The 15,929-nt window shown below is 31.7% G+C and overlaps 1 long non-coding RNA gene across 2 annotated transcripts; it reads right to left on the bottom strand.

Annotated features, from left to right (window-relative positions):
* On the bottom strand, positions 1-14,479 carry LOC136978659 (uncharacterized). 2 transcript variants are annotated; one of them, XR_010881264.1, is made up of 8 exons: positions 14,450-14,479; positions 10,815-11,000; positions 10,612-10,633; positions 10,420-10,444; positions 6,781-6,839; positions 6,589-6,624; positions 188-307; positions 1-80 (listed from the first exon to the last, which is right to left on the bottom strand). It is a non-coding gene; the product is annotated as an uncharacterized lncRNA (long non-coding RNA). The 2 variants fall into 2 exon arrangements; XR_010881263.1 differs by having other exon boundaries at positions 10,420-10,633.
* Positions 14,480-15,929: the final 1,450 nt, after the last annotated feature.

A 15,929-nucleotide genomic window follows, 5' to 3' on the forward strand; every position in this document is an offset into this window, starting at 1 on the left:
ATTTATTTGCAATTTTAAACATTGATATAACAAATTTTCACACTGCCCAAGTAGAGTCAATGTCAACAATATTTAGTAACCTGAAATAGTATTACAAATAATAAATTTTGATGCAATGAAGTGAAAAGCAAGAATGAACAACTAATTTATTTGTGATTATATTGTTTATATTAAAGAAATAACTTACCAAATAAAAACTTCTGTAATAGTAGTTCTTGTTTAAATCTCTTCTACAATTGATTTATGCATGGCTATTTGAAACTCTGCATCGGATCAAACAGGAAGATAAATCCAATAGTCGATAAAACTAGAAAGAGGAAAAAAAATGTTTGTTTTTCTAATAGAAAAAGATTTAAATAAAATTTAAAACAAAAAAAAAATCAGTAATTTCATTTATCACCATTGTGATTCAGCCAGGGATAACATGGTCATCACTAAGTAATGACTTGAAACAAATTTATGATCACTTTGCTTTAAAACAGTATCCAAATATACAAGGAAGGCATCTTGCAGTATAGTAAAGATGCTTTGATTTTATTTAAGATGAGAGTTTTTACATTATTAGAAATTTTTGCAACATTTTTTTTAAAAAATTGCTGACATTTTTTTAAAGTCTAATAAGACTGTTTCTTTTGTTTTCTTGTGGATCTAAACCTTAAATTGAAATGATTTATAGATTGTTCTGATTAATGAAGCATTTTGCCATGCTGTGCACAAAGTTGTTTTTTTGTTGAACAATTATGAAAATAATGTGGTAAACATCCTGATAAGAGATTTTTCAATCTGTTCTAAAATTAAACTCTCTCTCCTTTAGATCAGAAGAGTGCATCAAATTCCTTCTAACACCCTTTTGCTAGTCTATATTCTTAGTCCATCATATTACCTCAACTTTTGTGTTTTCTTGCTTCCACCATATATCTACTGGAATCAGTGCCACTCCCTCACCAAAAGGCTTTGAAGTCAAAAATGACAGTGATCTTTGGAAAGAACTTACAAGAACCACATTGAACAGAGGGAACCTGTTTCTAAGGGTGCTTTTTTCCCTTTTATTCTGAAACCTCTAGAACAATGAATTGTTAAGTGCATGCACAAAAATAACTTAGTTCACGTCACTACAATTGTAAAATTACCATAAATTCTCTAAGGGTTTGTTTCTAACTAAAGACGTGTATGAAAAGAAAATGTGCCTTGGTTTACAAAAAAGTAGAAATTATTTGAATGTTAGAATGTGGTTCTAAATATGTCAGCGTGTAGTGTAGTATTTTTTTAGCCTTCTGACAGTATTGACATTACAGAAAAATAAAGCAATCTACATATCAGCACTGGAGAAAAATATAACTGAAACAAGAAAAATTTAGAAAGTGAGCATGCAAACATCAATACTGCTTCTGTTTCAATAGTTAGTACACAAAGTGTTGAATTTTCAATAGACCAAGACCAATCTTGAAAGCTCAAGCAGAAAAATTTGCTAGACAATTTAGATGATATGATCTTTTATGCAACAATGGTTGGTTGGATCAATTCAATAACCAACATAACAATGTTTACTCAAAAATTAGTGAGAATATCAATCTGACAAATGAATGGATTGACTATTTGAGCAGAAATGAGAAAAGATTTTAATCACAAAGATATTTGAAATGCCAATGAAACTGGACATTTTAATCCAATACCTGCCTACACATTAAATTCAAAGAGAAAATGTGTGTTGATGGAAAAAAATCAATTTGCTTGATGGTGCTTTTATGTGAAAATATGGTAAGAAAAACTGTTAGTTATTGGAATCATTAATATCATGGTGTTTTAAGAATATAAGCAATCTTTCTGTGTCAGAAAAGTCTGGATGACTTAGATACTGCCAAAAAATATCTGTGGAGTTATTGGAACAAGCAAAAAGAAAAAATGTTTATTGATAGTTAAGTGTCCTGCACATACAGATTCAAATTTATCCAACATCAAGCTAGTGTTTTCTGCCCCCCAATGTCAATTTTACAATTGATGGACATGGATGCAGTGGCATAGTGTAGTGGGGGTGGCCCGCCCTGGGCGGCACTTTTTCACAATAAATAATATCATCTTGTAAAAATTTGAACCATTTCATTTCATATTTTTGTCGCACCTACGATTCGGACCGATTGAAATGAGCACGGAATTTTTCATTACTTATTCTGTGATGAAACTGGGGAATCCCCTTTCTTTAAATGAATGTATAATAATGACATCTTGCTCATTGTAGCGACTGAACAGTCTGTAGTGACTTGTAGGGATACCCCGTATTTTATTTTGTGCTTGGATTGTTTATGACTAATATTCAGCGAGAATGCCATCTATCATTCTATCAATATTTTATAACAACACCTGCAAATTAGATTACAGTATGGATAAGTCCCTTCAGGGAAGTCCGTGAGTGATGCTTTGACAATTCAAAGAAAGTTTCATTAATGGATCATCAGTCGTCCAATTCACATTAACTTAATTGTATACAGTATATGTATGCACTTTCCAAACTGTGATTTTAGTGCTCGTAAGTACGTGTAGTGATTGTTAAATTATTGAACTTTATTGAAAAATTGGGTTAAATTTCAGATATGTATACTGTCATGGTGGTGCTTCTGTTAGGTTAGGTTAACTATATATTTAGTAGATGTTTCCTTTTTCTTCTTTTGTCTAATAACTAGTGACGTTTAGTACATGGCGGCTCTCCTCCGGGAGGTCAGTCAAGCGCGCGAACAGTCGGAAGCGCGGCCATAGCACCATCATGACAGTATACATATCTGAAGTTCAACTAAAAATTGTATTGTTCGTGCACGTATACATTCGACTATGTGAGTATTAAATATTTTATTTACGTTTTTTATTTTTGTAATTGTATGTTTGACTGTCTGCTACATTGTTCAAGCTTTAATTTATTAGTAATTATTTTAAAATGTTCTATGATACTTCGTTTATGAATCCAACTTGTACTTTTATTATTTATTATAAGTGTCAATAATTATATAGTTTTTTGTTTTAACATCAAAAATGAAAAGAGTAAAAGAAAGTGGGGCATCTTACCGTCATAAAAGAAAAGCTAAGTTGAAAAACATTAGAAAAAATGAAGGGGCATTACTTAAATACGTGAAAAGTCCTGTTCCTGAGAAGTCAGATTCCACGTTGGACTTAAATTCATCAAAGATAACTGGATCTTCAAACCCAGAACAAGCTAAAAAAATACAAGAACTTGACACTGTTGATCTGGTACCTGTTAGAAATGTTGACATTGTTCCTGAAGATCAAATTCCAACAATATCTACTCAATTAGCGTCTGCATCTGTATGCCTAGACATGGGCCTCGATAGCTTAGAAACAGAAACTGATACAGCATCGGCATTGTCTGTTATTCAATACCGAAACTTGGACAATATCGGAAACTGGCCTGAACACATAGATGAAAATATGCGATTGCATCTCATTCAGCAAGGCCATTTAGTTGTTCAGCATATCAATACTAACTTCGCGGTAGCATCAACAGTAACACGTTTAGATTTGTGTTCTTTAACATCAAAAGGAAAGACAAGACGGCTTACCCAGGAATGGTTTTACCGCACATTAACTAATGGCGAAAAAGTTTTACATACTTGGATGGCTTATTCTCCTTCCAAAGCATCATTATTTTGCTTTTGCTGTCGTTTATTTGAGAACGTAAACACACCGAATGGATCAAAGTTCTGCTCATCTGATAGATTAAATACTTGGTGGAAATTAAATCCTAAGGTTTCAAGTCACGAACCAAGTGCACATGACCAAAATTATTGCAAATGGAAGGAGTTGGAGATCAGACTTAAAAAAGGACAGACTATTGACAAGAAAGAGCAAAACTTAGTGGCAGGGGAAACAAAAAAATGGCAAGAAATTCTTATCAGAATGTTTGATATTATACATTTCCTTGCCAAACAAAATTTGGCTTTACGTGGCCATACAGAAAACGACACCAGTACTAATAGAGGAAACTTTTTAGAATTTGTGCATTTAATTGCAAAGTACGATCCTGTACTTCGTGAACATCTTGTAAGATCTAAAATGTGTGGCAAAATTTCAATCACGTATATGTCACCAGAAATCCAAAACGAATTTATTGCAATTTTGGGAAATAAAGTTCGCCAGCATATCATTGGACAAATAAAAAAGGCCAAGTATTATTCGATTATATTCGACAGCACTCCAGACATTTCTCATAAAGACCAAACAAGCCAGGTATTAAGATACATATTGATTGAAAATCAGGAAGTGCAAGTAGTGGAATCTTTTATAGATTTCATTGAAACAAAAGATAAAACTACTGAAGGAATTTCAAAGACGATTTTGAGCAAGCTTGAAGCTGATGGCTTCGATATAAGCAACTGTAGAGGCCAAGCATATGTTAATGCTGCTGTTATGGCTGGAAAGCATTCAGGAGTTCAGCAAGGAATTAAAGAAATAAATCCCAAAGTTGAATTCGTACCTTGCTCAAATCATTCCTTAAACCTGGTTTGTTTACATGCTGCCTCAGTTGAGGAGAGTTCAGTAACTTTTTTCGGCACATTAGAACGTTGCTATTCATTTTTTTCCATGTCCACACATCGTTGGGAAGTTCTGATAGCAGCTACAGACAAAAGTTTAAAAAGGGTTCAAGATACACAGTGGAGTGCAAGAGGCGATGCCGTAAAATAACATTCCATCATTACAAAGACATTCTCGTCGCTTTGGAAAAACTAAGAGACAGGCGAAAGCTTAAACACAAGAACGAATGCAGGAACTTTGCTAGTTACGATGCAGTCATGTTTCTTGGGCCTCTGCAACCGGTGCTATATGAAGTGAATGATGCACAAAAATATTTACAAACAAAGGAACTTGACATAAGACTGTGCGCTCAGAAAGTAAATGCTTTGCAGATGGTACTGATAGAAAAACGAGAAAAATGGGCAGATGGCACTGTAAGTTATGCAAAAAAATGTGTGTGAAGAACTTGGAATTTCCATGGAACCTCAGAGGCGCATAACGAGAAGGCATATGATGACGGAACCAGAGATACCAACTTGTCTTGTGAAAATGAGTTGAGAAGGAAGCTGTTTTCTTCGTTAAATAGAATAATTGTAGGAATTCATGAGCATTTTCAGCAGCTACAGAATTTGGCGGATAAGTTTGCTTATCTAATGCCGGCTATATTACTAGATTTGGACGATACTAAATGTAATCTAGACTAGTTATCTGCCGAAATTGACGAGCAGGACTTCAAGCTGGAGTGACTTTGACCGCGGACTTTTATTGCTGCCACAGGCAACGAAAATTAATTAATTAATGTCCACTTGAATTATTAAAATTTATTGTGAAAATCCAAGCTGGAAGATACTCTGCCCACTATTATAATAATGCTCCAAATATTCCTCACAATTGTCATAAGCAATGCCAGCTGTGAGGAGTTTTTCAAAATGGAAATTGATCAAAACTTATTTAAGAACAACAATGAGTACTTTAAGGCTAACCAATCTGGCTATCTTGTCTATTGAACAAAAGGTATGTGATGTTATAGACATTGATAGTGCAATAAAAGACTTTGCTCTTAAAAAAGTAGACGAATAAAGTTTTAGTTAAAGACAGAAATTTTGTTTTTAATTCTAACAATTATATTATTTTTCAATAAAAATATAAATAGTAACAGTATCGTTCTAGTTCTAATTGGAAGTCAATTTGTGTTTTATATTCAATTCGTTAATAACTTAATCTTGTCAATCGTCAAGGTATAATCATAAGTTTTTATACCTGTTATATCAATGTAAGTGGCATACGTGTAAAAATTTTTGTAATAAATGTGATTATTATATTGTAAAACATATATACATGACATTTTTTTATTTGTAACCTGTACAATACACAATAATAATGATTGTTCTTGCCGAAAAGTTCTTTAAAATTACTGTATATTTTAGTCTTTTAAATTGAAATACCTAATAAGGGGGCGGCGAAATTTTCCTCTGCCCCGGGCGGCTGACATCCACGCTACGCCGCTGCATGGATGTTTCAAAAGATTTTATAAAAGATTTAGTTTTGCATTTAATCCATCAAAACAAACAGAAATATCTATATTGGATGGCATAAATTTGTTAAGTTCATGCACTAAACAATGTACTTTGACAATCATATTAATTGTTTAAAAAAAATTTGCAAAAAAAATTCAATTGTTAAAAATAAAAAAAAATCATATCAATTGTTAAAAAATACCACAGGATGGTGATAAAAACAAAGAATGGAACATACCTTTATCTGAATATTTGTAATGCAACATTAATGATTTTAAATACATTTGAATTGATATTTATAAATTTTTAAGTTGAAGGCAATTTGTTAACTAGTAGTATATTCCTACTGAAATTAACATCATGGAAGCTCTGCTATAGATGACGGTAATGATGACAAATGTGATATAATTTAAGTAAAATTGAATAAAAATCTGACAATTTTTTCCTTTACAATATTTACAATTTCAGATTAAGATCAGTATAATTCAATTGAAATTCTCATCTTTATATATTAGATACATATTTTAAAGAAAAAAATATTAAACATACATACCAACTATCAATTCAAGGTAATCTTCTTAAAATAATCCTGGAAAAAAAAAATTAAGATATAGCTTGCATGATAAGATTTTTATGGTAAGAGTTCTTTTATTTTTTTTCAGTTACTTTTTTAATCATTGATCATACGAACGAGACAAAAAATCATCATATTTAATCAAACATTTAATTTTATTTTTTAACTTACCAGATCTAAGCACAAAGATCCAAATTGAAAAGAACAAAGTTACATTTCTTAAATAATACCTGGAAAAAATGATGAAATTATTGCAAACTACTTTTCCAAAAATTTTATTCAATTACTTAAACTATTTAATAAGTATTACCTACATATAAATTGTTATAATTATTTAAGATACACCCTTCTTGGGACAAAAACAGATTGTGATTTAAAAATAAAAGCTGTCCACTGGGGCATTTAAAATGACCCAAAAACATTAGAAACAGTAAAATTGGCAATGCATTTAAAGGTATAAATGGTTGTTTTTGTAGTTTATAATGAATGCAGTTTTCTGAATAGTTCAAATTCGGTAGTAAAGATATGCAAAAATTTAATTACTTTTTTTCTATAAGTAACATATGTAATATGAATGGTGCTGCTTCTTTATTGTTTAAGATTCAATTTCTTAAAAAAAGCAAGTAAACCAACAGAAAAGCAGTTAGAAATGCCTTAGGGGACGAAACATCAACACCTCGTAACCAAATGTCTAAATGTAAAAAAAAATGAAATTTAACACCTGATGAGGGGTGCAAGTTAGACCAAAAGATTGCACCCAAAATGCATAGTAAAATAAAGAATAATGAAGATAAAACCTAGTAATCTTTGTCTCTGATGAAATGCTGTCCAGATAAAATAACAACGGTTGAACTTATCGTTCTTAACCGTGAAGTTTCATCAATTATTTTTAAGAAAGATCTTTTTTAAAGAAATTGAATCTCTTATTTTTATTGAAAATGGTGATGTACTGTCAACTAAATTACATGAACATATGAATTGTTTTTATATTTATATATCTGAAATCAAGTTAATACAAATCTCTAGCAAAACAGTAGTTAGTTCACTTTCAAAACTTTGTATTAATGATTTTCAGGGTCACCTCATAATTTAGGGAGTAAGGCTTAATAGGCAATTGAGATCTCTAAATTATATTTTGAATTAATTCACTAAAATTTATTTACAAAAGCAAATTAATATTCTAATGATTTTCAAATCAAATGAGATTATTCATTGGAGATATGTGGTGCAGAATGTCAGCAGTTAAAACAAAGCAATGTTTTTTTTTTCTGTTGAAGACTGAAAAAGTAGAAATATATATATTTCAATCGTAAATGTCATATTTAGATATCAGGGCTTAAAGCAGTCATAGCAGTGCAGCATTTCGTAGTCTAGTGGCTTCTTCAAACATTCTAGACCCAATTTTCCTTTGTATTTCTTCGGCTCAGCTTCAAGAGTCTAGGCATGCATGTATCTAGCAAATAAATTTTTTTTTAATTATTGAATTTCTCAAAAATAAACAACAGTTATGAAGTGCAGGCTTTCTAGTACTCCTCAACTGATATGTTCTGAAGCAATTCCTACAGTAGTTTTCAAATTTGACCATTTTTTTCAGATAAATTTTACAAAAACAATTACCTTACCACCACCTGCATGCAGTAAATTCTCTTGCAGCATGAGCACTGCACTTTCATGATTTAATAAAACAATAGAATATTTAACCTTTACCACATTCTACCTTTTTCTCCTGGACAGGATCAATCCAAATAAATCATTGCAGCTGTTTTGACAAAGCAATTTTGTTTCAGTGTTATCTGAAGCAAGAAAATCAGTCTCTGGATCAGTTGCACGATAAGAAATTTAACTTTCAAATTTTGCAATAATTAAAATTTATGTTCTTTACATAGCCATACCATTTAGTAATTGCAACCCAAACATTTATTTGGTAATTTATAAATATTTTTTAAATGATTGAAAATAAAATTATAGAATTCATTACTGGCAATACTAGTCAAATGTGAAAAGAAAACAATCTGAACAGTCATTGGACCCACAACTGACAGAGAAAGGAGTTTATGAAAACAAAGTAATAAAATGATTAGCAGTTTGTTGTTCAGTGGGGGACCAGCAGTCTATTACTTTTGTGGGAAAAAATGTAAAAGCTTTACTATCCTGTAGTTGAAAATACAATCCTGTGAAATTCAACAAATCTGATATCATTAAATGTTCAAATTATTTATTTGATAAGTTTAGTTTTTTTGCATTTACAGATCAAATTACAGAATAGATAAAAATCTTTTTTAAAATTAAAATCATTAAAGAAATATTTTATTTCTTTTAACCCCTCCTTATCTAAAGTTTTTAATTGAGTTAATACAAATGTTGGCGTGACATCCAAGCTAAGTATTTAGTATACCTAACAACATTTATTAAACTTTAAATGTTTGACAATAACAAAAAACGAAGAGCATGTATCAAATCAGGGAGTCAACACCATGTCAGCACATGTCATTTGACAACCCACTATCATAAATCACAACTTTGAACATCTGGGATTCATTCTTTTGAAGCTAGAATGATGCTGTTTGTTTTGTTACACAAATACTTCAGCTTTGTAACCAGTATGTTAAACAATAAAATTTTTTAAGTTAACTTTTTTAAAATAAAAATACGTCAAACGTCAAACTATCTTTTTAAACATTTCTTCTCATCAATTATAAAAAGAATTATGATAAGAGAGACAAATGTTTGTAGATAAAATAAAAAGACAAGTCTCTAGTGCAAAATTTAAGAGAAATATGGCAATTTTAAATTATATTACAAAAAACTAACTGAAATTTGATTTTTTTTTAAAAACTTTGCTGTCAAAACGTCAAATAAAATCTATTTCTTTCTTCTGTCCACTGCACTTAAATAAATACAAATGTTAAATATAATGCTGTACAAAAATCACTTATAGCCAAACCATCGGTGTACATGCGCCTTAGTGCAGTATATCAAAGCACTGCATAGATCAGTATTTCACAAGGATACAAGCAAGGAGGTTCTTACTTGTATCCTTGCACAAATTCTGGCAGTATATGCAGAATAGCAAATCTTGGGAAGCTCCTCGTTATGTTAGTCTATATACATGTACAGTACAGTACAACATGTGTAGAGGGCAGTGTGGTGCACAGTCACATGATAAGGCATATGGGAGCATGCTGGTCACTATTTTGCTCCTAAGCACATTTTCAAAAACAAAATCCTTCCAAACTGCAGATAGAAACATGGTGTCTACTGTTTCCATTGAATCCTTGAAAGTTTAGATGGCTGATCATTGTGATTCTTGCCATTATTTACAGAACATCACTTTCATTGAGCAACATTCTGACCAGTCCTGACATTATTGTGCAGAGTAGGACACCAGTGAGTTTTATGGTGTGAAAATTAACATTGTGACAAGTTTTTCCAGAGCAATGGCAAAATTTGCTTTAATGCAAGAATTTACTTTATTGGTGTTTTAAAATAAATGGACTGTATATGTAATTATAAATACAGTAGAAAATTTCTAAATTAGTATTGATAAAATAAATTTTTGAAAGTTATGTAAATATAACTAAGTGGTTTATAGTTTTAATAATGTAACAAACTACTCTACAAGTACATATTGTCAAAATCAAATTTTTTATGTCCATTATAACCAGACCAATTTTGATAATACTGTATATTAACAAAATTGGTAGGATCATGTCAGCACCCATTATAAATTAGGTTCGGCACAACACCTCCAAAAGATTATTATTCTATAATAAACTATTATAAAATAAATGCAAATATAATTTTACTTACCATCATAAGTAAGTTCAGCATACACCTGTAAAAAACATTAATATTTTTAACACATATTCATATTTTATTAAAAAGAAATCAAGCTATCATATTTTACATTTTCAGATCTCTGTTCCTCATTAGTTAATAAGACATGTGCTTGGAAGTCATCATTAAATACAATATAAGAGAAAAAGAAAAAATGCTACTTACTAGTAAAACTCCTCTCTTGAAACTGAAAAATAAAAATTCTTTTAATTTCATAATATAATTAGAATTTTTCATCTTTACAGAGTACTCATTCAGAAAATCCGTTCTTTTATCTACATTACACTTATCAGACAGGGATAACTTTGATCATCATAAAATCACTACATTATATTTTAATGTATACAAATATAAAACATGCTAATTACCTGAATCTCCTTTCACTTTTCATCTTTCACTTTTGATACAAACTCTGGATATGGTAAACATATGCTATGATGTTTCTCCCACAAACCAATGGATTCCAGCCAATTTACTGATATTAGAGACATTGATGTCAATATCAAACATCTTGTGTCTCTCCACTGTTCCCATCAATCTTCATCAGATTAACTCTACAACAGAATAATTTCAAATTTGTAAACAAAACATCTAAGCTTGATCTTTTAATTAATATAATTTATCAAATTTACATTTTCAGATCTCTATTCCTCATATTTAATAGGACATGTGCTTGGGAGTCATCATTAACAATATAAAAAGTTCACTTACTAGTTAATCTAGTAAAAGTATTAACATAGAAAATTGAATCAATACTTAATTATAAAATAAGTTTAAAAAATTGTGAGGGTAATGGATGACATGTAAAGATTGCTAGAAATAAATAACTAAGTATGTAAATAGTCAAGTGGGCATAGCAATGTATCATCACCATCCCAGCACTAAGATGAAATAAATTGAGAATTGACGAGATGAAGTTAAGGGGGCTTTGGAACTGGATGGCAGATTAGAAATTTCTTCTTGGTGAGTTAACTGTGAGGTTCTTTTGTGAATTTCCTATATATAGTCCAGTTTCATATTTCTTGTTGATTTTTGTGTAGATCTAAAATAATTCTAAGTTAACTTTAAGTTCCCAAGCGTTGGGAAAGATTTTTTTGTACACACTTGTTTTTACTTTGGTTAGATAAATTATCTTTTTCAAATTTTCTAACTTATTTTGTATTGTACATAGTCAATCATAGGATTTTACCATTTTCTTTATGTATAGACAAGTAATTATTTTGAGCTCTTCATACATTAACATTTTTTTCTTTTGAACACATTCATTCATATTATTTTTGCCATTTAAAACTCCAGGCCTGACAACCCTCATTTTTATGTAATGCTTTTGATAATTTCCAGGATTTGAAAAAAAGACATTACAAATGGAATGTTACTGTACATGTGAAAATCATGTATGCAATAAATATTCATATCATGCATGCATAAACTGTCAGAAAATTCTTATTTTTTGTAGCTTAGCATAGTAAATTAACAAGCAATTATTTATTGTGACATTAAAAATTGCAACCTGGCATTGTGACAATTATATTTTTAATTTAATTTAATATTTTTCCTTTATCTATAGAGTTGTGTTGGTCATCTAACACCTTTCAGGGAAAAATTTTTGAACTGAAATAAAGACTTCCAGTTTACATTGGAAATTCATATATTTGCATTTTTCACTGGATGTTTAAACACAAACTCTGATGTTTAAACACAAACTATTTTATCTGGGTTGTTTGAATCATTCTTGTGTATTGGCAACAGTAAAGATGAATAGCAATAGAAAAAACAAAGCTTTCTGTTGCATTCCAAATTGCAATTTCAAAGCCATATGGGAGCCCAATACAAGTTTTCATCTCTTCTCACATAAAAAAACATTATTCGAAAATCAGAATTCAGAGCTCAAACACAACCAACAGAAAGTGTGATTCGACTGTGAAGGACGGGAAAAGTTTTCCAATTGTCCAGCTTTATATAAACAAGTTTAAAGGATTTTTCCTTAAAGTTTAAAATGCCAATAATTTTGTGTAGACAGAGCCAGATTTAAGCATTTCAAGGCCAATTATGTTGGTGTTCACTACACGGGTTTTCTTTTAGACCCTTCGGGGGGCCTATGGCTTTGCAGCCTTAAAACCACAATCAGAGGGTACTGTAGCCTTATGTATGCCTTTCTCTACTGTATATCTCCTCTCCCTTCCCTTACCCTCTTCTGCTGGCTAAACACTGGGTACAGCCAATGTCTTTCTTGTATGTACCCCGAATGAAGATTGTGATATATGAAAATTTTTTAAGCTGGTTTTCCAGAGATTACCTTGACATTTTTATAATAGGCATTCCATTCATCAAACACATTTATTTGCCAAAATAAAGTTATTCGCCAGGTTATTTTTTTGCTTACTGTGACATTTTGTACCAACCAGAAACAAATGAACACTCAACAATATAAAGACAGTTTTTATGATGGAGTTTCTCAAGCAACTTTGTTTGGGTGTACTATAGATTACCACCTATGGAATTTCAGGACTTTGATTATATATTTGAACTCAGGGGACCGAGACGAGTTCAACGGTACCCTATTTTTGGACAGATGAAAAATAAAAAAATTATCATGCTTTTTAAGTTACCATACTTTTTTAATGCTCTCATGAAGACGGCACCATAGTTGCTAGTACTGCCATCTTGTGGTAAAGTCTGCAAACCATGACGTCTGACTACGGTCATTTCCAGTAGGGTTAAACACGCGATACGAGAGCGGAGAGCAACGCAACTTCCGATTATTGCGTGATCGCCATTTTGGTTAATGTTACTTATGGCAGCGAACATGGCGGCCGTTCCCACTGTTTATGCTCCCGACTGACCTCCCGGAGGGGAGTCACCGACAGGCCGCCATGTGCTAAACGTCACTAGTTATTGATTCACGGTAGTTCTTGAACAAAGTAAAAAAGGGGGGGGGACATCTACTAAAGGCAATTTTAACGGCAAGCGATGCAACTCCTGATTGCGATAGCGAAGCCGACTTAGCAGAGAGAGCGACGTGACTCCCTATCATCATGCGATTGCTGGAAAAAAGTATGATAAGTTTATTATTTTTCGTCTATGGTCCAAAAGTAGGGTGCCGTTGAACTCGTCTCAGTCTCCTGAGTTCAGATATATACTCAAAGACCCGAAATTTCATAGGTGGTAATCTATAGTATCCCCCCTTTTTTTTGCCAAAATAGTAAAATTGTATTGGGCAAAGATCAATTTGCGTTGCAATACTTTTTTTCAACGAGCAACCTTTTGTCCCCCAATTGCCAGATAAATAAAATTTTTTCAAATTTTGCAATCAGCAGCATGATCAGAATTAGGAATGCAATTTTCCATCATCTTTTATTTAAACATAAGTCTTCAGATTTATTAGAAATGGAAAATACACACCTATTGTAAATGACTACAATAAGTAATTGATTTTTATGAAATATCAATTTTCTTGGTTGTCTCCAATATTTTAGTCTCTGCAACAATTCTGTCTCATTTAACTACACATTCTTATTTGTACAAAAAATTATATACAAAGATCCAAACAATACTGAGTAGCTGAGGTATAGAAGTGTTCCCTAAGAAAAAAATTGCTTAAAAGCACTCTCCAGCTGCTAAATAAAGGAGTTTTATAGAAAACACATGCACCAATGTGAACTCAACTTTACCTTTTCTCCTGATACCATGTATATAAATATTTTTACCCAGTCCTTTGTCTAAAATAAAAACTGAACTTAATCTTTATATAAAAACATTAACTATTACCAGTCACTGATCGGTTTTGGCGGTTTTACCACCAATTCGCATTAATGGGAATTGGTTTCAACATCACAGTTTAAAACAACAAACAAAACAGCAAAAGTCGCATAATTTACAAAAATTCAATCTTTTTTCCGTCATATAGTTTTGAATCAGTTTTCTGAAGCTTGAAGATGTTTTAAATGTAACTATCAAAATGCTAAAGTTCTATATAAATTGGATGAACGTGGATTATACTTACCGACAACAACCACGTTGATTCAAAATATAGCTCGGAACAATGGAAGCTAATTTATATATAACGATTGGAACGCCACCTGTAAAAATTGTATTTGTTATTTTTAGGATATTCTTATTATTTATTTTACTTCTTTCATTCCAATTTAAAAATTTCATAAAGTATTAGAAGTTAATAATTATAATAATATAATGTTAGAAATTATATGAGATAAATATATCAATTTTCTATTTCTAGAATTTAGAATTAATTGAAATTCGTCACTTTCACTTTAGCATGCATTTTTATTTTAGATTCTCTTCGCCCCGTGGATATAGGATTTTTTCCATTCCCATTCACGGTCTCGGCCAGGCCTATAATAAGGCCGGCGGGTGATTAGGAACAGAATCCGACATCCGAATCCCATGAAAGTTCTTGGAATTGTTTGCCTAGGCTGGATCCCAGATCCCTTGCCAAATCTATCCATCATAGATAGTCTTGCTAAAAAAGACCCTCTTTTGTCTTCTCAACTTGCTGAGAGGTTCAATATGGAGTTTATTGGTTGATTTTGCCCTTTACTCCGAGAGACATGAGGTTGATCGCTAGGCGACCGAAGAGCCGGCCTAAACGTACGCGAGGGGAGATAGAATGCTTTTCCGGGAGGACTTTTATGGGAAGCTGGCCCCTATTCAGGTGATGGACATGGAGAAAACCCAAAAAAACTCCATGCTGCCAGCCCGTCCGAGCGCGGCGTGAACCTACGACCGAATTCCCAGTGTTTAGGGTCTGGTCGCCACCGCTACGAGTGGAGACGGAGTCTACTCGGCCACAAGGGACCCTGTTACAGTCCAAAGAACTGAAAGAGTTTCTTTAAGAAAAAAAAAAAATGTTTTCTTTACCGAAATGACTGTGTTTATAAATATATATCTAAAGTTAATTGTTTTTAAATTAGCACTCCTTAACATATGCATTCACTTCGAATTTCGAAGTAGCCGTATTTCTAACTAACTGAGTTCGAATTAATTACGATTTCCTGTATATAAACAATATTCCCGTAATATTATCACAATCAACTGTCTGCATATATAAATATTTATAATATATTTAACACAATTTAAACATTTCAATTAAAAGAAACTTAGGAATGAAGCAAGCAAATTATAGCATACGAAGATCAACTTCTAAAATTTCTTATTGTCTATTGTCTAATTCCAATTAGACAATAACTTTTCAAACTGAACTTTTCAAAGATTAAATGGTTAATAATGTTGCATGAAACTTTTGAAATATTAATTTTTCTTATTATATTTTATTATTTAATAACGAAATTTGACGTAATTCTCAGAATTTCTGACGTGACGGATGACGTGCGAGGCAACGAGGCAACCACTTGAGACGGTTGTCTGGTTGCCTCGCCCATCGAGCCTCATTCATCAGCGGTCAAAAATGTTTAAAAGGGAAAAAATAATTAAAATTTTTCTGCAGTTACAGCGGTTGCAAACTC

The sequence above is a fragment of the Centruroides vittatus genome, unplaced genomic scaffold (genome assembly GCF_030686945.1).
Source record: "Centruroides vittatus isolate TY-2023 unplaced genomic scaffold, ASM3068694v2 contig_549, whole genome shotgun sequence".
Taxonomy (NCBI): Eukaryota; Metazoa; Arthropoda; class Arachnida; order Scorpiones; family Buthidae; genus Centruroides; species Centruroides vittatus.